Below are 20,225 nucleotides of genomic sequence, written 5' to 3'. Positions count from 1 at the left end.
CCCCATATCTTGGTGTCTTAGCTGTGCACAAGATCCTGGAACCATGGTCCAATCCAGAGAAGAAAGGAAATCCTCAAGACTAGCTCTATAACCAATAATTCTTAATTTTTCTCATGCCTGATCCAGAGCCCTGACACTCAGTTGGACATGGAAATTCTAATTTAGGTACAGAAGTAGATTTAATAATAAGTTTCCTTATTCCTACTATTACTTCAGATATTTCACTGACACAGCCATCAAATACTTAGTATTTATTGAACACCTACTTTCTGTAGAGCACTGGACTAGGTACTATGAATAATAATCTGAATAGTTTTACTCTGAATCAGAAAGGTCCCCGGCCTTACACGCTCTTTTTCAAACAGGCAAATAACTCTTTGTTTAATAAAACTTTATTGGGCACTATGATATACCAGTTATGCCACTTTGGGAATGAAAGACAGTTCAAGACTAAATAAGACTGCCTTCTCCTTGGAAGACAACACAATTCAGTCAGAAAGACAGGCAAATAGAGCAATAGCTAGATTGCAGTGTGATATGTCCTATAATTGAAGCATGTACAAGGAAACAAACATCCAACTGAGTGGGAAGATAAGGATGTTGTCTTAGAGAAGGTGATTTTGAAATACAGCCTTAAACAACAATCTGACAAGGATAAAGACACCCCAATAATCTCAAAAGCAAAAAGCAAGAAGTCAGGATTGTTAAAGAATGGCAAGAAGTTGTCTGACCAGAATATCCCTTAAGGCAGCACAATGTCCCCTCCTCAAAGAAACTCTCCCTCTACCCTCCTTCCTCTCCCTTCCCTAGTCCGGCCCCCACATTCCCCTTGGTGCACTCCCATCACTGTATTGTCAGTAATAATCTGTGTCAGACTATGAGCTCCTTGAAGACAAATTGCTTATTTCTCTTGTTTTCTTCAGCTTAGCATGGTGCCTGGCATTCAAACATTCAATAAATGTTGAAGGAACAAAGGAAAGAAAGAAGGAAGGAAAGAAGGGGAGAGGGAAGGAAGAAGGAAAGGGCAGTCCACCTGGAGGGAAGTTGCAGGAAATACAGTTAAGTTGCAACTAGACTGTGAAGGCATAGACAATGACAGCACAGGCAGTGCCGGGTCTTTGAAGTTTAAGCAGTAAGTGACTAGCTCAGGCTTGGAAAAGCAGTATAGTGTAGCTTCCTGGTTGTGGACGCTGGCTCAGGGAATAGACAGACCTGAATTAAAATCCAAACTCTGGCATTTATAATCTGTGTGACCTGGGGCAAAGTACATTAGCGCTGAATGCCTCAGTTGTTTCATCTCTCAAATGGGAATACTAACTTCTCCCTAACAGGTTGTTATGAGGATTCAATGAGATTCTGCATATAAAGCACTTAGCATAATGACTGACCTCTGATTGACCACTCAAAAATTGGCAGTCCCTTAAAAACTTCCATTATCAGGGTGAAGCATGGCGTAGAGTGGAAGCATACCAGAGAGCAATTTATTAGCAAGCACCTAGGCAGAGCTTACCCTGTGCCAGACACTGTTCTAAGTGCTTTATAAATATAAACTTATTTAATCCTCACAAGGACCCCAGGAGGTAGCTACTCTCATTATCCTCATTTTAGAGATGAGTAGACTGAGACAGAGCAGTTAAGAATCTTGCTCAAGGTCACCCACCTAGTAAGTGGTAAAACTGGGTTTGAACACTGACAATCCAGCTCCAGAGTCCTTGGTTTTGACCACTACGTTATGCTGATTGTTGATGCAACAATCCATGCCAGTCGTAGTGATGGACAGAAGGGGGTGTGACATGTGACTGTAACTCTAGTGACTGGGTAGATGCTGCTACTATGAACTGAAATAAGAAATGGAAGTGGAGGGCAGGTTTGGAGGGCAAGATGTGTTAAATAGTTAGATATCGATGAGACATGCAGCACTCCAATGGAAGATACAGATCTAGAGATCTGGAAAGAGATGGTAGGGCTGAAGACTGAGGAGCTATTCACATTTAGGTGATAATTAAGTATGGCAGGTCTGCCCAGAAAGAGAGCAGACACTGAAATGGAAAAGGGCCCAAGGGAACATCTTGGTGTGAGCCTGATAGAAAGCCAAGGCAAGGAGGGAGGCCAGAGCATGGCCGGAGTGGGCGTGAGACAAGAGAAAATGGTGTCAAGGAAGTCATACAATGGTGACATTTTCATAAAGTGATAAAAAAAAAAAGTCAGATTCTACAGAGATGTTGAGTAGGGTGACTTCTAGGCCATGGGTTTAGCAATTAGTGTCATTAGTAACCTCAGCGAAACTGACTTAGACAGCATGAAAGGCTGCAGAAGGCTGAGCAGTAAGCAGCATTTTGTTTTTGTGTATCCTAAATTATATTTATTCTGTGTACATGTTGTAGGATCACCAGCAGTGAGAATTTAATAATATACTCAGCTATTTATCTAGAAATTCATAAGTGCTGAGTCTGAACACTTTATATTTATCACATATAATTTTAAGTTTGGGAACAGTTATACTTACCACAAAGTAACTGTTCTAAAACTTAGAATTATGTGTGAGAAATGTAAATATTGCTCTGTTGCTTGAGCAAATGAGACTGGTGATCATGCTGAAGGGTGAGGAACTGACCTGCAGAGGGCTCAAATCTTAAGCTACACCTCCCACTGAAGCTGAGTAAGAAGGATTTCAGAATGGTTCTTTCTGGGTTAGAGATTTCAAGTGATTTTCACACCTTGTATTTTTCTGCGGTGCTTTCAATTTTTACAAAGTGCATTTATCAATTCTACAGAAACAATAAGTGTTAAGTATTTCAGTCACCCCCAAACCAGTGATATCCCAGGAGTACCATTGCAGTATTTGATGCTGCAAACCACAGGGAAGAAAACACTGGATTAGGAGAATCAGAAAATCAAGGGGATGGAAACTCAAGCAAGAGTCCAAGAAAGGCAGAAGAGTGCAGACAAAGGGAGGGATTAGCCTTCAACATCATTTGAGGAGATACTTGACATCTCTTGAGACTTGGGGGTGGGGTAATAGTAATGATTGAGGCAGACATACATGAGTTTGTAGATAGAGGGGAGGGAGTTTATGAGTTAGGGAATTTAGGAATTTAGGGAATTAGGGAAACTCCCTCTCTGTAGGAGACAAGCTCATTCGTTTTCTTGGGAAAATGGGAGCAGAACTGGGCACAAGGTATGCGAGTAGCATCTTAAGTTTGGAAACTATTCACTTGTAATGGAATCAACAGGAATGATTTTATCAATTCTTTTAAGCAGTACTCAGCAGTCTACGAGGAGGAGATGAGGGAAAGGTTAGTTGGATTGCTCCAAAGTTAGAAACTGCCTCAGGACAAAAGAGATAAAGACATTGAAGTATTAATGGAAACAAAATAATAACTAAAATTTCTTGCATTTCACATGCATTATTTAATTTAATCTTCATAACAATGAATAAGGATAAAAAGGGCATTAGGATAAAACACTAGATATTATCATCTTCATTGTACAGATGAGAAAACTGAGGCTTAGAGGGTAGGGTGGGCATTTGCCAGGGTTGAGATCTGCCTTCCAAGATGGTGAGATTCCCCCATCCCTTAGGTCTCGTTGGGAGGCAAAACCCCAGCTCCCACTAGGCCTAAAGTGGGCAGATATCCCTATATCAGTTCTTTGACAGGAAGCATGTGGCCCAGATTTGGCCAATCAGATGCTCCTACCACGGATCTTGCCTCATATGGAAGTCCTCAAAGACTCAGCCATAGATAGAGCACATTCCCAGAGGCTACAGCAGATTTAAGAGTCTAGCAGTGAACATGTCAGAGGGCATCCAAAGTTGGATTCCCAAAGGCAGGGTCCTAACCGGATTGTTTCTCTGATATGACCTCTGCTCTCTTCTTGGTTGTGAGCTTTTCTTGTCTTCTGGCTTTTTCTCTGTTTTACCTGCCTTCATGCTGATACTGTGAGCAACCCAAAGCCATCCAGTAAAATCTATTTAAGTTAATCTGAGTCATAATTTCCTGTGTGTAGCCAGGAACCCTGGATAGGTCACAGAGGTTAAGAATTTTGTCTATAGCTGTTGCTGAGGAGGTGCTCAGTAATCATATACATAATGATTTTCTATGAATGTCAGTCAGCCTCTACCCCCCCCCCAACCACCCCAGGCTTGGTCAAGGGGCTCATAGATCAAATGGTCATAGTAGCAAGGGATGGAGGATATGCAGGGGCTCAAAAATATTGTCTTTCCCTTACCAAGGCCGATCTGCCATCAGGGACCAATGCTGAGTCCCTAATGTAATACCATGTTTGGGGTGGGGTAGACCAGCCAGATGTCTGGTGGCAGGTTGATTATATTGATCTCTTTTTATCCTGAGAGTCGGGGAGAGAAGCAGTAACTTATCTTCACCGGACTACATAGTTATTCCAGATATGGATTTGCCTTTTCTGCCAGCTATGTTTCTGCCAGCAATGCTGTCTGCGAATGTCTTTATTTACCATCACAGTGTCCCATTCAATATTGCTTCTACCAAAGAAGTGAGACAAAGGGAAGATGTCTGTAGATTTCACTGATCTCACCATGTATCCCATCACCTACAAGCACATGCTTTTACAGAATGATATTATAACTTCCTGAAGACTCAGTTATGGTAATAGTCAGGAGACAATACTCTGAGTAGTTGGAGTGCTGTATTATAGACTATAATAATGCTCTAACCAGTATCCAATATATGGTGCTGCTTCTCCCAGTCAGACTACATGAGTCTAGAAAGGAGTAGAATTATTATTAACTATAAAAACCAAATCACATAGTTTTTTTATGTCTGTTTTCATGATGCTTGTCTCTCTGCTGGCTTAGAAGGCTTAAAACTCAAAGAAAGTTTCCTCCCAACTAAAGACTCCATGATTCCATTAAAGGGGAGGTTGAGACAGCCATCTGGCCAAGGTGGGTTCTTTTTGATATTAAATCAGTAAGGAAGAGGGGGTTCCTTATGGCTGGAGTGATTGGTCCTGATTTTCAAGGGGAAACAGAGTTTCTACTACAAATGAAATGATGGGTATGAGCGGGTCTAAAACCCAGAGGAACCTCCAGGGCACCTCCAGTGGTAAAAGTTAATTGAAGACATACCAACCTAATACAGGCAGGATCACCAAGAGTTCAGACCCCTTAGAATGAAGGCTTGTGTTATCCCCATCAGATAAAATAGCACAATTAGCCGAGGTGCTGGCTGAAGGTACTAAAAGGAATATGAGATAGGAGTGGAAGAAAGTTATAAATACCAACTATGGGCTTGGGACCAGATGCAGAAACAAGGTCTGTATTAACTACCCCATTTTCTTCCTCACTTTGTGATTCATAGAGTAACAAACGCCCTTTGCTTTGCTTACCCTTTCCTTTTGCTCTAGCATTACATGTTACTGTGTGGGAGGTGGTGAATTTTACAAGTTAGGCCTCAGGATGCAGCACATGAAAGTGGTATTGTGACCAAACTGGAGGAGGCATAAACACATCCCCTTGGAGCCAGGAGTTCCTCTAGGGCCTTCCTGATTTCTCAGGGAATAGCCTACTCCTCTAGCTCGTCCAATGACTTTGTAAGCACCCAATTCTCTGTATTCGGCCTTTCCTGCTTAAAATTGCCAGAGTGGTTTTCTGTATCGGTACCTCAATCCTGACCAAAAAGCAAAACAAACAAAACACTGCACACAATGAAAAAGTATGACATGCTTGTTTTATTGAATCAAAATGATCGTGGAATAGTGGTTTAGGTTATTCGTTCTGCTTTAAAAAGAGGTGGGTTTTTTTTCTTTTTATTCAAGTTATAAAAATTGCTGTAGGCCATTATGTAGCTCACTGTGACATGGCTTTGTCTTTTATGAGTCTCACAGATGTTTTGATCAAAGAAGAATAGCTGTTTTCTGCCAACCCTTATGTCTTTAAAGTTGGAGAAACCCCCTTTCCCAAATGCAGCTAGGTCCTTAGGGACAAGAACCATTTCTATCTTATTCACTCTTAACAGCACTTAACACAGTAGACTCCACGTAGCAATATAGTAGATCCTTTAATATATGCTTCCCCCACCCCAGAAGCAATAAGCATGATAATTTTTGAATCCATGCAGATCCATTCTTGTTATGAAAACATGTTATCAGAATCTGGACACTCCCCCAACACTTGGGATGGATGGAAACTAAAACTAGAATGAGAGACCTGTGTGCAAGGGGTAAGACAGACAATCCAGGAAAGTGAGAAATCTGAAGCCTTCAGGGAATAGGGGTCTGATTATTAAATGTGTCAAAAGTCCTACTGGCATACATAAACCTTTTGGTATTCTGTTTAGTTGCAAGTACATCCAATCAAAAAATTCCCAACCGGGCTGGCTGAGTGGCATGTTGGTTAAGAGCTGGCTTGGGATGCCAGAGGGCCCCGGTTCGGATCCCACATATGAGGGCCAGTGACACTGCCCTCTACAGCTAAGATGCTGAACAACAGCTCAACCTGGAGCTGGTTGCCGTGAGTTGCAGGTGATGGCATAGGCTGCAGTCCCTGTGGCAGTGGGTTGCCATGGGCTACTGTGTGTAGCCAGCAGCCAGTGTGAGCGGCCCTCAAGCCGCTGAGAGCTGCCGTCCAGAATGGCGTCTGATCTGCCTCACCCGGGAAGAGCGCAATGAGGGTGCCAACTTGGGCCAGTGAAGCAACGTCCTCCACAACGAGACTGAAAAACAAAAAGACAGCAACTTGTCTGTTCCCCTTCCCCCAGTTCCCCAGTGCTGTTCCCATCCCCCAATTCCCAATAAAAATCTTAAAAAAAAAAAAATCCCAACCTCAGGGAGGTTTGATTTTAATTTTAGGGTTTTTTTCTTAATTATCAAATGAACACATGCTAATTTAGAAAGCACAGAAAAGTGTAAAGAAGCAGGAAAATATAGATCCATGTCATCACCCAGGAGGAACCACTGTCAACATTTGGGCCTATTAGATCTGTCATTTTAAGTTAATATAGTTGAGTAGTTACAGAAAGTGACAGGTTGGAACAGAAATGCAGCCCTCTCTTAGAATTCTTAAGTGTTCCTGACATCAGGGTACAGCGGCAAGACCCCCTCACTTCATATGACACCACCAACAAGCTACCCAAAACCTCTGACTCGGCCACTAGAACAAAGAGATGTTTTGTCTTGAGTCTGAGGGAAGGAGTTCCTCTTCTTTGCGTGACAGATTGATATTAAGAAAAACCAGTTAGGGAAGCCCAGCATGTCCTTCCTACCAGTTTACAGTGCATTCCATCTCTTGTCTTTCCAGCTGTCTTCTGAGAGCCAGGATCTGGGTAGAAGGAGGGGAAAATAGGGCAAAGAGAAGAATCAGTTAGATGTGGGGAGATAGGGAGAAGGGCGTGTCTGTAGCAAGTTGAGTATGTCTGTGTGCCTGGGAGTGTGTAAGGAGTGAAGATTGGACACATGTCATGTAAAGATAACTCTTATGGGCTCTTGTGAGTGAGGATCAAGACAGAAGCAAAGAATGAGGGAGGAGACAACAAGCAAGAGACTGTCTACTTAATTAAGAAAAAAACACATTCATCATTTCCTGCTCCTGCTCTCTGTGTATCTCTGTAAGCGGCTTTCTGGTGACAGGAAAAAAAACAAAACACAAAAAAACCAACAACTTTTATTTCGCAAACCCTGAAGTGGAACACAGTTCTAGGCAAAGCACACGCCAAAATGAAAGTTGAGTTTTCTATCTGCACGTGAACTGGAGGCTTGGGCCTTGCTCCGCGGTAGTTCCCCTGCAACACAGTGGGACAGATTCTCAGTGGCGACTGCAGTGCCAAGCAGGTAACTAACTTCCAGATGACTTGGATTAGAACCTACCTAATTCAGTGGTCTATAGTGGTTCATGCTTTCTTTTTATACTGCCCTTAGGAGGAAACTTGCTGACTCTGTCTCCAAATTATGTCTTGAATGCGTTCACTTTTTCTTGTCTCCATAGCACCAGTCACTATATGCTCTCACCTCAACCGGAATATTCTAGTAGTTTCCTAGCTGGTTGCCCCCTCCTGGCCCTACTCCATTGTCCACACAACAGTCCAAGCCATCTTTTAAAACATAAATCCCATCACTCCTCTCTCCTGCTTAACATCATTCAGTGCTTCCCATGGCACATGTGAATCCTTACCATGGCCATGTAGGATCTAGTCCTGGCCCTCCGTCTCCTTCATCTTGTCTCAGCTTCCTCCTCATTCACTGTTCTCCAGCTTCACGCGTCTTTTTTCAGCTTCTTTGATGCATCAAGCTCTTTTTAACCTCAGAGCCTTTCCATATGCTACTCTCCTGCATGAGATAATCTCCTCCCCACTTCTTACCCTTTGAACTTCAGCTTAACTATCATCGCCCATCCACGCCCAATCGAATTTAGGTTCTTCTTATTATGCATAGTGCTCCATACATTTCTTTTACCGTTCTTATTAAAGTTTGTGAATACATATTTACTTGCAAGGTCGTTAAGGTTCGGGTTCCCTAACACATGGTAGATTCTAAGAAGGCAGAGATTATGTCCATTTTGCTTCTGCTGTATCCCCTAGTGTCTGGCACAGTACCTGATACATAGGTGCTCAGTACTTCTTAAATGGGTGATTTAAATCACCTGGGTTTAAAGAGTTTAAAATGATAATTACCAAAAAGGTAACTTCCTCGTGTCTGTTTTCTGCTAATGCAGAACACAGAAGAAACACTCAACCCATAATGTTGATTGATTAGCTAACTTTAGATTGACATTTTGGGTGGGAAGAGAGGTATCACACCTGAAGGCAGGTTAGGATCAAAGACACCCAGGTATATTATGTGAACTATCATTTAATTTTTAAAAAATTAAAAATAAATACAATCCACGTACAAGACACCCCGGTAGAATTACAGTCATCTCTTTCCTTACTGCGGTGAAAGTGAGACTGTCATAGTGAGGATTAGGTACACACATTTATAATTACTTTAATGATAGGGACTCTTACAAGAAAAAGAAACCAAGACGCAAGACGTACTATGGCTGAATATTACTGGGCATGGTCGTGCTTTCTGCAGTGAGAGGCTATGATTGGCTGGAAGTAACTGGAATAAAATCAAACATCTCACTGGGTTTAGTAGGCTTGGGAAGAAGAGTAGAGTAGAAACTAAACGTGAGGTACATGGAGAAAGGCCTTAGTAGGGCCGGAGGTGATATTTCACATCTCAAACAGCAGATTCAGAAGACAGCCTAACCTAACAGTTAACAGTGATAAGTATCATGCTGTGGATTTAATTTTTATATAAAATTAATTTAAATGTATATTATAGGAAGCCATAGTCTTGACTTGAGCTGCATTCACTCTAGTATTCCTGTTGATATTTCTAGGCAGGTCTGGGTGAGCAGAGGTTTTATTTGTACCAAGGGGCACCAGCACAGCAATCAGACTGAGGGAAAGAGAGGCGAAATTCACAAGATTAGTTCAGAGCCTCGGGCTCAAGGTCAGTGTCACTGGGAAGGATGATTAAGTCCTAAACAGCATCTTTCCCTGTGATTGTCTTCTAGAGGAGCTGAACTTAGAGAGCAATATCTGCAAAAGAATGGAGAAAAACAAAGCATAATGTACAATAGATCTGTCTGCAAACTATGTGGGGAGGCACAGGTGCGGGGGGCGCTCAGGTCACAATGAGGGCCATGTGAGGACTAAGAATGGACACAGCAGACCAACTGTAGCTGGATCAGAGACGTCATGGGAGAGGATACCAGGCTCTAGTGACGTCAAGGAGATGCTGGCACCTTCAAGTGAGCATTGTCCCTCTGGTGCTTTGCGGGTTTGAAAACATTTGCAGCAGTATAGTGACCTTGGCGGCAACATGAGAGACTTTACTGTAACAAACCAAAACAGAAGAGGAGAAAAGCATGCGGAAACTAAAACTACTAGTTCATGACCACCCAGGGCTTTCAGAGATACTTGGAAGGAATATGTTACTGCTTCAATTGTGTCCCCCAGAAAGATATGTTGGCGTACTAACCCCCAGTACGTCAGAATGTCACCTCATTACAGATGCAACCACATTAAGATATGGTCCTTAGGGTGGGCTCTAATCCAACAAGAGGGTGTCCTTATAAGAAATGGAAAACATCATACGAAGACAGAGACACACCAGGAGAATGTCAAGTGATGACAGAGGCAGAGATTGGAGTGAGGCAGCTGTAGACCAAGGAATGCCAAGGACTGACGGCTACCACAGAAGCCAGGAAGAGTCAGGGCAGGAGGCAGCATGGCCCCACTGACACCTCGATTTGGCTTGTTTCCTGTGCTTTTCTGACCCTGGGTTTCTCCATAGATTTTTGAAGCCAAAGAAACACAATTTCTATATAACAATCATATAAATAACATGCCAAACTGCTAAGCTTTTATTTGCTGACTTGAATTTAGTCAGTTAATGTGCCACTATCTAGAATATTTCATGCAACTTTAAGACTTGCCTGTATCTAATTAAGTGAGATAATGTATGGAAAGCTTTTAAAACAGCACTGGCACCTAGTAAACCTATAAATATTCGGTAGAATCATTGTTATCACCTCATTATCCTGACCTTAGAGCTCTCAGCAAACTCATATCTCTTCTGTATCTGAGAGCTGCTGGGAGCTGCTGAGAAAACCTCACATCTAAGCAGTCAGGTGCCAGGCAAAATTAGACATCACCAACCTCACCATAGTCCTCCACCCTGCCTGGGTTTCCCTAGTAAATGCTCTCCCCCATTCTCCACAACCTGTATTTCAAATCACGCTTCCACAAACCTCCACCACCCTCTTTTTCTCACCTCACTCCCAGCAGGTAAGCTCAATGCCTAGCACTGAGAAAAGAGGGACCCTTAGGAAAAAAATTCCAACTCTCTCCACTAAACCTAACAAACCACGTATATCCACAGCTACCCTGGACTTCTCCTGATTTTTGGACATTCGAGGTACCCTGGCTTGTTTCTAGTCATTCTTCCTTCTCCCCTCTTCCTCATTCACACTTTCACTCCATAACCAAGTGTTGTTCATTCTACCTCCTAGATATCTTTGCCAATCCACACACTTTAGTTTATCTCCATGGGGCTATCAGCTTGGCTCATACAAACTTGATTATGTCCCTGTCCTGCTCAAATTCCTTCAGCGACTTCCTATTTCTCTACAGGTGAAAAAAGTCCTTCACATGTTTACAAGACCTCCCCCCTGCCCCAGTCCCCCCATAATCCAAGCTCTATCAGTGTTTCTAACCTCATCTCTTTCTCTGTACTTTTTATAAGGTATACTCTAGGCTAGAAAGTAACTCAAAATACCTTCACTTTCTTGTTAAAACAACTAACATTTAACTCACGCTTACTTTGTGCTGGACACATAGCAATTCATTAGTCAGGACAGCAAACCTATCAGCTCAGTGCTTTAACTATTGCCATTTAAAGATAAGGAAATAGAGGTACAGAAGTGAAGGGACTTGCCCAAACTTGCAAGGAAAGTAAGTGGTAAGCCAGGATTTGAACCAGGAACACTGGCTGTGCAGTGGACTGCACTGCGTCGCTCTCTCACCTTGTTCTCACTCCTCTAGACTCTTCCTTCAGTACCCGGCATTCGTCCTCATCCTCTTAATTCAGCTGATTTTCATGGCTCCTTCATGTCTCAGGGTAACCAGTCCTTCCTCAGGGTCAGATCTCCTTACTCCATGTCCTCATGTTTTCCTATCCTTCCCTGTTGTTATTTAACATCAAGCTCCTCTGTTAGACTACAAGCTCTGTGACAACAGGGAGCACATACGCTTTGTTCACAGCCATACCCTCAATTCTTATCATATGCCTGACATATAGTTGGTGTTCATTAAGTATTTCTTGATTGAATGAAAGAATGGACAATTCCGAATCACCTTGACGAGCTTTTATGTAAACAGAACACATGACACAGTACCTGGAACATAGCAGAGGCTTATTACATACTTACTTGATATTTTCAGGAAATGGAAAGTAGGCCGGTTTGACTAGTGTCAAGGGTGTGAAGAGAGATTTTTGGCAAATGGTTCAAGTATGTTTGGTGAGCCAAAAGAGGAGAGACTTGTATGATGGAAGGGGTTATCAGCAGTCTATAATCTTGCCAAGGCAAATATTAGCCGTTCAAATCCTTCCTACTCAGCCCAAGATGGTTTGGGGTTTTTCTTTTAACCATCATCCAATTTTCTTAAAGCACACTTCAGCAAAATGTAATTGGTGTGCCCAGGGACCTTGGCATGATCAGAAGCATGCCCTAATGACCAAGGTGAAAACAACAATCTACTGTGGGTGTGCTCTGTGTAACACAAACAGCTGCCTCCTCCCTACTTGCAAAAGGTCTATCTAAAATTCTAATCTCTCTGAGCATGGTTGAAGATTTCCTATTCCTCTCTCCTTTGGAAAAAGTAAATAATTTATTACCCTCCAACGGCTTCCTGGAACACTGGGTTAATCCCTTTAAAAGCATGCATCTGGACACCCTCACTTCATTACAGTTTCTAGACTCGAATGCTACCAGGTATATATATATTTTTCTTCATTAAACTGAGTGGTGCCGGGGAGTCTAGAGACAGCAGTCAGCAAGCCAGGTTCAAATCATTTTCTCTTTGAGGCCCTGTGTCGGCAGCCAAACCAACAGCAGGCTCAGCCTTCAAGGAGCAGTAAACTTCTTGTCACCTTTGAGTGACCCTCAACGCGAAAGCTAGAAAGAGAAGGGGATGACTTCCAGGGAGAACAGCTGATTCACCACCTGTACAAACATGCACCTAACTGGCCTGACATGAGCGTCCTTGGGGAATGGCTCTTGGCAACCAGAGGAGATGCCAACATGTGGAGTCAAGCCACTGCTCTGTCCATGCCAGCCCCACCAAAGATGGCGCTCTCTGTCACAAAACCACCAGCATCACAACGCTGCTTTCTTCCAAACCATTTTGTTAAGTCAAACCTCCACCAACTACAGGGTAGTGATTGCACAGGACTCTTGTCACAGGATCAGCGTCTTTGGCCCCAGTTTCATACCACAGGAGACACCTAGCCTTTTACAGCATTCCGGTCTATGGCTAGCTCTTAATTATATTTGCCGCCCAGAACCAGTTAATGAGGGGATACTTCGTGGCCTTTGGCAGAAACCTCAGACTCAGCAACCAAGGAACTGAAAGCCCTGACCTCAAGGCAATCTTCACACCAGCCTCCCGCCTGATGCATATTTCAAAGGTTTCCAGGTTTTAAAGCGTGGATTACCTTTGCAAATGAAAAATTGAACAAGCAAAAGCATTTAGTGGCAGGTTATTACAGTTCCAATGATTTTCAAAAGTCTGCTTGGTTTAACCGGAGGCAGAATTTCAAATGAACATAGAAATAAATATTCATTGGATTTTTTTTCATTATTTTGTGTTTATTCTACCAGGTTTAAAATATAGTATATATTGATCCCCACCTAAGGTTTCTTACCATTATAACATGCATATAACAACCTACTGAAAAAAATATGCATATTGCTACAATGTTTAATAGTTTCAGGGGCATTCACTATCCAGCCACCCCCAAAATAGGTTGTTTGTTTGTTTTATCTAAATAGGATCTTGCAATGGTAATGCAATTTGAAACTCCATTCAAAAAGCAGAGTCTTATTCTTTCAAATAATTCAAACCTTTCATTTATAAGAAAAACGATTAAAACAGAAAGTGAAAGAAATCAGTGTCTTCAGCACAAGATAGCATTTAGTCATTGCCAGCCAGGTATGTGGCAGTTTACTAGATGCCATTCATCTAAATACATTCATTGTACACCTATTATGTACCAGATGCTTTCTGAAATGAAAAGATTACAAACACACAGCCTTTGTCCTCAGACAGTTCAAATCTAGAAAGAGAAACAGATAATTCCAATAGAATGTGGCAAATATTATGGGAGTACCATACATGTTAGCTGCACTAGATGTATAGATGTATAAATGAAGGAATGAATTAACATAGATATTTACAGAGCATAATAAATTCAGCATGGAAGGCAGGCAATGGAGTTATTCAGCAAAAATGGAGCATAAAATATTTTTCAGTGAAGAAAGTTTCAGAGGATTCTAAAGACCAAACAATTTTAGCTGCAGTGTTACAAGAGAAATGAGAAGTCTTATAATACATTCAATTTACGTACAATGTGTTGGTAAAACCAGACTTAAACACGAAACACATATGCCAGTGAAGAAGTAAACTGCATAATACAGGAAGTGTAAGAGAGCTAGGAATCAGATTGTTACATCAGAGTATTATTACTTACACTGTGATTTTGGATTTATGAATGTCTATGTCCAATTATCATAGCTTACCTATTATAATTTCTCCATTGTTACTGCAATTAACCACAGTATAAGTCACTCCAAATAAAGGGTACTGGGAAGGGGAATAAGACAAAACCAAGCCAATTCTTCCCATTTGGATCTTCAAAGTGCAACCTAATATCCATTTTCACTACCAAGGGAACAAAATCTTCATTTGTCATTCCCTCAAAAGAAAGATGAAAATTTTATACATCGAATAAAACTTGTCAAGGACTTCTGTAGGCTCTAACTCAGTCCCAGGAAAAAGAAAGAAACTAAAAGTAAGTGTGTGTCCACAAATATGGTAAGGTTTTGGTCTAAAGAGGCAGTATGTTGTAATAGACTTGATGTTCAGGAAGTACATCCCAACTTTGTTATTATTTTGCTATATGGCCTTGGTCGTCATCGACTCATCAGTAAAACAGGGGTAATAATTCATGCCCTAACTACTAGCTGATTAGAGTGTATGCTTCTTAAATAATGGAATGTGTCAAATCTTTGAAAACATTTTGAAAATATAAATATCCCTTGTTAGATTTGTTGCACATTTGAATGATAGAGTCCTAATAGGATGGTATTTTCATCTATAAATACTTTTACTACAGGGAAATAAAAGCATATTACAATGTATGAAATCTCCTCTAACAATCTATGCAATAATAAGAATGAAGCAATAGACATATTACAGTGTCTCTATTTCAGGTGCATCTATTTTTAGTTCCAGGGCACATTTTATTTCTTCTTTCTTCCCTTCCCTTCACCTCCCTCCCTCCTTTTCTCTCTCCCTCCCACCCTCTCTCCCTTTCTCTTTTCCTTCCTTCCTTCCTTCCTTCCTTGTTAACCCTTTCATCATATTTTCATAAAATTTTCTAAGGCTATTTCTTGGCTCTTCTCTTAAAACATTATTTTGATTATCAAATCTTAATTGAAAATCTGAAGAAAAAATATCACAAACCTGTTCTTTCCTCTAACAAAAGTCTAGCCTAGGCTCTGCCAAGAATATCTAAAAGTTGTTTAAAATAGCACATTTCTTTATTTGGTTTCAATTGACTCGTACTTCTGTGGACCTGTCAAAATGTTAAATAATAAATTGTTACCTCTGAATCGCTTCTTCCTTGCCCAAGATGCAGTCGAAAAATGTGTTTTAGATGAGTCATTTAACCGGAATAATTTCCCTTTGGATCACTAGAGTCATTAGAGGGGAAAAAATATAAAGCCATGTGAGTAATTTTCCATGTACCTAGGGTTCAATATCTGAAATGTCTCATAGGCCTTCTGCATCACAAGGCAGTTTATTTTAAAATACAGGCACATCCTCCTCTGTGCTTTGGTATGTCCTTCCTCTTGAAGCAGCTGAATGCAGGCTCATCAACTGATGAACGGTGTCAGCCAATACCTCTTGTGCTTGTGTGTCATCATCCTGAGCCAGGAATGAGCATGTCTGCAAAGAGCCAGGCAGAGAGCCCTTCCACCTGCTTGCCATGTCACCTTGACCTTTTCACAACAACACAACAACAAAAGTTATTAACAACAAACAAAATAGCATGTGCACAATGCAAAGGTATGACTTCTCTCTTTGTATGGAGCTACAAGCCAAATCACCCCCCACACATTTGCTGCTGTTGGGGGATTGCGGGGGAGGGGAAGGGAATGTCGCTTTGGCTGAAAGAAGCAGGGGGGTGGGGAAGAGGTGGAGGCAAAGGAGCCGAGGAGGCAGTACTTTGTCTTTGACAGGAGTGTTCCAACTGAGAAAATCATTTCTCGCCCTCGGTGAGGAGCAGGTGAAGAACAGTAACAGGAGAGCGTGTTGTGGGTGACCCTGGCCAGAAATTGCAGGGAGATTAAGACACTCATCAGGAGAGACAGTGCCCTGCATGGTGATCTCAAGCTTTGATTTTTTTTTTTTTTTTTTGGTTAAAGGAGACATTTCAAAAAAAAAAAATGAATAGCCAACATTCCTGCCATCAGCCTGTCCTGCTATTGTATATTGCCTGAATGCTCTGCTAGGGAAATTTGATCAATATATTAGATTCCTGGCAGAAAGATGCTATCGGACAATGCATGTATGCCTTGACATGGCTCAATTTCCATCTATCCAAGAAGGTATTGATTTTCCTGTCACGGAAGTGCACACACACATACTAAGAGCGCTTGCAAAGAATGGGGGTTGGGCAGACATTTATTCAAGAACAGACAGCTCTGCCATTCCCAATGCATTCGAAATACCCTCTGGCTTGGTGACTTAATATTTGGAGGATCTATACAAACTCCTCAGATCAGAATGAAATCAATGGCTGATGAGAAAAAACAGTTTTTCTATGCTCACTCTTTGAATACAAAGAAATCTATCCGCTTCTTCAGGAAATGTGGTCTTGTTGGAATCCTCTTCTAGGCTTACTCCTTAGGAAACAGCTCCCTGAAGCCACATTTTCCTAACTCAACTGGAATTAATTCTGTATTACTTGATCGCAGTCTTCTCACCCAATACCTAGAGGCATATTAACACTTTCTTTATCACTCTATCGTTCTCACCTTGTTTCTGTAGACTTCTTTCTGACTTAGACCACTGTGGCAGTTATTCAAGCTGCTCACTGAATATTTCCAGTTCTTCACCTTCCGGGATTGGGCTAGGGTTATACTTCCTGGTCCCTCTGTGGTTAGGTGGGGCTGTATGACAAGTTCTGACCAATAAATTATGAGTAAAAGTAAACCTGTGTCATTGCCAGGTTGACCTTTCAATTGTCTATGGGAGAGCTTCCAGAGGAAAATATTGATATACTAGACTTCCTAAAAATTAAGGACTTCAATATTATAAAAGACACCATTAATGAAATTAAAACGCAAGAACAAAATTGACAGAAAATACTTTCAAAATATGTAACAAAAGGTTAGGAACCGTATATAAAGAGAGTCTACAAATCAATAGAAAAGTATGCTTCAGGTATAAACAGGAATTTCACAGTAGGAGAAATATAAGTAGCCAATAAACATTAGAATATGCTTAATTGCAGTTGTAATTAGGGAAATGCAAATTATAGCAACAATGTGCCATTCTTATCTATGAGATAGACAAAATTAAAATTAAAAACTCAAAAAGCTTAATAATGTCCAGAATTGGCAAGAGGTGGGGGAAATAGGCATTCGTTCTGGTATAACCTTAGTGGAGGGCAATTAATAATATCTTTCAAAATTACAAAAATGAATTTTTTAACCCAAAATTTTATTTCTAAGAATCTAACCTATAGAAATATTTGCATATAATAGTAACATTAATTGAACACATACCATGTGCCTAACTGCTATTTTAATATTAATCATTTACCCTGTGAGTTAAGACCTATTCTTATCCCATTTTACAAATGAAGAAACAGAGGCAGAGAGACTAAGCAACTTGCTTAAGTTAACATCTATTAAGTGCAGGAATTCAGACGCAAAGTGCTCTCATCTGTGTGACAGCAGACACCACGCTGTCTCTGTCAATGAAATATACCTAGGGATATTTATTGAACCATTGTTTGTGATTAAAAAAAGATGAAAAAACCCCATAAATTTTCATTAACAGGAGAAATGGTTATGTGATAAGTTCAAATAATAGACTATTATGCAGATATTCAAAAGAATGAGCCCAAGAGAAGTGAAAACATATAGTTACACAAAAACATGTAGAATGTTTATTCTAGTATTATTAGTATTATTCACGATAGCCAAAAAAGGGGAAACAACCCAAATGGCCATCAACTGATGAATGGATAAACAAAATGTGGTCCATCCATGCGATGGAATATTCTACAGCCATGAAAAGGAATGAAGCAATGATACATGCTACAGCCTGGATGAACCTTGAAAACATTATGCTAAGTAAAAGAAGCCAGAGACAAAAGCCCACGTATTGTATGATTCCATTTATAAGAAATGTTCAGAATGAGCAAATCTATAGAGACAGAAAATAGATTAGTGGTTGCCCAGGGGATTGAAGGGACAAGGGAACTGGGACTAACTGCCAATAGGACTTCTTTTTGGGTGATGGGAATGTTCTGGAATTAGATAATGGTGATGGTTGCACAATATAGTTAATATACTAAAAACTATTGAATTATATAGTTTAAAATGATGGAATTTTATGTTATATGAATTGTATCTCAATTTAAAAAAAGAATGGGGTAGGTATCTTTGTACTAACACAGAAAGATATTAAATGAAAAAAATAAACCACAAAACAATATGAATAGTGTTTCCATTTACAAAAAGGAAACAGTATATATGTTTGTAAATGCATAGAAAAAAGTCAAGAAGAATACATACTAGTCCATTAACAGAGGTTTCCTCTAGAGAGAAAATGTATTTGGGAGAGAGAAGTAAAAGGGAAGCTCACTTTTTACTCTATAAACTTCTGTTTTCAATTTCTTTACAATAAGCCTATATTTTATAATTTTAAAAACAACAAAAATACAACAAAAAATGAAAATAAAGCATTTAAATATAATTAAGCAAGTAAACAAAAATAATCTCCAGAAATAAACCATAGGCAAAATAACAGGATATAATTGGAAAGCCCTGGACTTGTAGCTGGGAGGTCTGGGTTCCTGACTCAACTCTGCCTGAATGGCGTGGGTATCTTTAGAACATTCATCTAGCATCTCTGAGCCTCAGTTTCCTTATTTTTCAAACAAGACGACTGGCCTAGATGACCACCATGAAACTTTCAGCTCTAGAATCTTTGGATTTTGCAATAAGCCATTCTCCCTTCTTGCTTTGTTGTCAAGGTTACTTATAGCTCCAGGCTTTCAGACCATGTTTTAGACAAGGCATCAAATACAGTCATGAATTTATACATCTTCCAAGATGGTAACCTTACGGGAAAAGGATCATCAACCCCGTTGCCCAGCTCCTGCTTAATTATGGCCCTTTCTGTTTTATCTGATTGCAGTTAGTTACACAGACCTATAGCTGAATTGAGTAATAAAATAATTCTTGGAAAAAACAAGATCATTGGCCAGACAGGTCATTTTTTTTGTTGTTTAATACATTGAAATCTCATTTCAGAAAGCATGCTACTCTGAAATAATTTATTTTCCTTTCATCATATACATAACCACCCAGTTGTGTTTTCATGAAATTTTGCTGGCCCTGGGCACACAAAGAGGAGGTTAAAAGAAAGAGAGAGGCACAGTTTTTCTGGGAACTCAGGGATGCAAAGGAGCAGGGCTCAGTTAAATAGTGTACATGAATGAACAAACGAATGTATGAGAGAATGAAAGACTTTTCTGCTCCCTTCTCCACCAGCATTGCAGCTCCTCTGTCTGATGTTCAGACCACTGCAGTGAACAGTGGAAATTATGTGCATGTCTGAGGGGCCTGGACGAGGGTCCTCCCAAAGCAGAAGCTCATCCTCAAAGAGCTGGACCAACTCCATCAAACACCATGCAAGCACAAGGAGAGGCCCCCACAGTACCAGCATTCCATCCTTCGTCACCTTCATGGGAGACACTGAAGAACAGAAGAAAGAGACCAGACTTTGGAGCCTGTGACACCTGGGCCCACACCCTGTCCCTGCCACTGACCATCTCTTGGGCAACTATAGAAACTACAGGATTGCCATGAAGGTTAAACAAGATGTCATGTAAAACACCTACTATGGTACCTGGCACACAGTAGGCAATTCATGAAAAATAATCGTTTTTCAGCTCTTAGTTCCTAAAGGACCTGGGCCTCGAGTTTTGCCCAAAGTAGGCCTCGAGCCTGCTTCAACAGGATTTGTTTCTGAGAGCAAGGGTACAGCCCACTCTAAATCCACTCTTGTGGATTTTGTGTATATATGTATATATATATATATATATATATATGTGTGTGTGTGTGTGTGTGTGTGTGTGTGTGTGTGTGTGTATTTTGTATACACACACACATACACACATTT

General features: G+C 40.7%; 1 long non-coding RNA gene across 2 annotated transcripts; it reads right to left on the bottom strand.

Annotated features, from left to right (window-relative positions):
- Positions 1-6,662: 6,662 nt before the first annotated feature.
- LOC109371491 (uncharacterized) lies at positions 6,663-15,663 on the bottom strand. Of its 2 annotated transcripts, none has more exons than XR_002121891.1 (3): positions 15,409-15,663; positions 7,239-7,294; positions 6,663-6,689 (listed from the first exon to the last, which is right to left on the bottom strand). It is a non-coding gene; the product is annotated as an uncharacterized LOC109371491 (long non-coding RNA). The 2 variants fall into 2 exon arrangements; XR_002121890.1 differs by lacking the exon at positions 15,409-15,663 and adding an exon at positions 11,546-11,835 and having other exon boundaries at positions 6,675-6,689.
- Between the last annotated feature and the right edge of the window lie 4,562 nt (positions 15,664-20,225).

This window comes from Hipposideros armiger, unplaced genomic scaffold, assembly GCF_001890085.2.
Source record: "Hipposideros armiger isolate ML-2016 unplaced genomic scaffold, ASM189008v1 scaffold_573, whole genome shotgun sequence".
Classification (NCBI taxonomy): Eukaryota; Metazoa; Chordata; class Mammalia; order Chiroptera; family Hipposideridae; genus Hipposideros; species Hipposideros armiger.
This window is presented reverse-complemented; position numbering and strand designations above follow the sequence as displayed.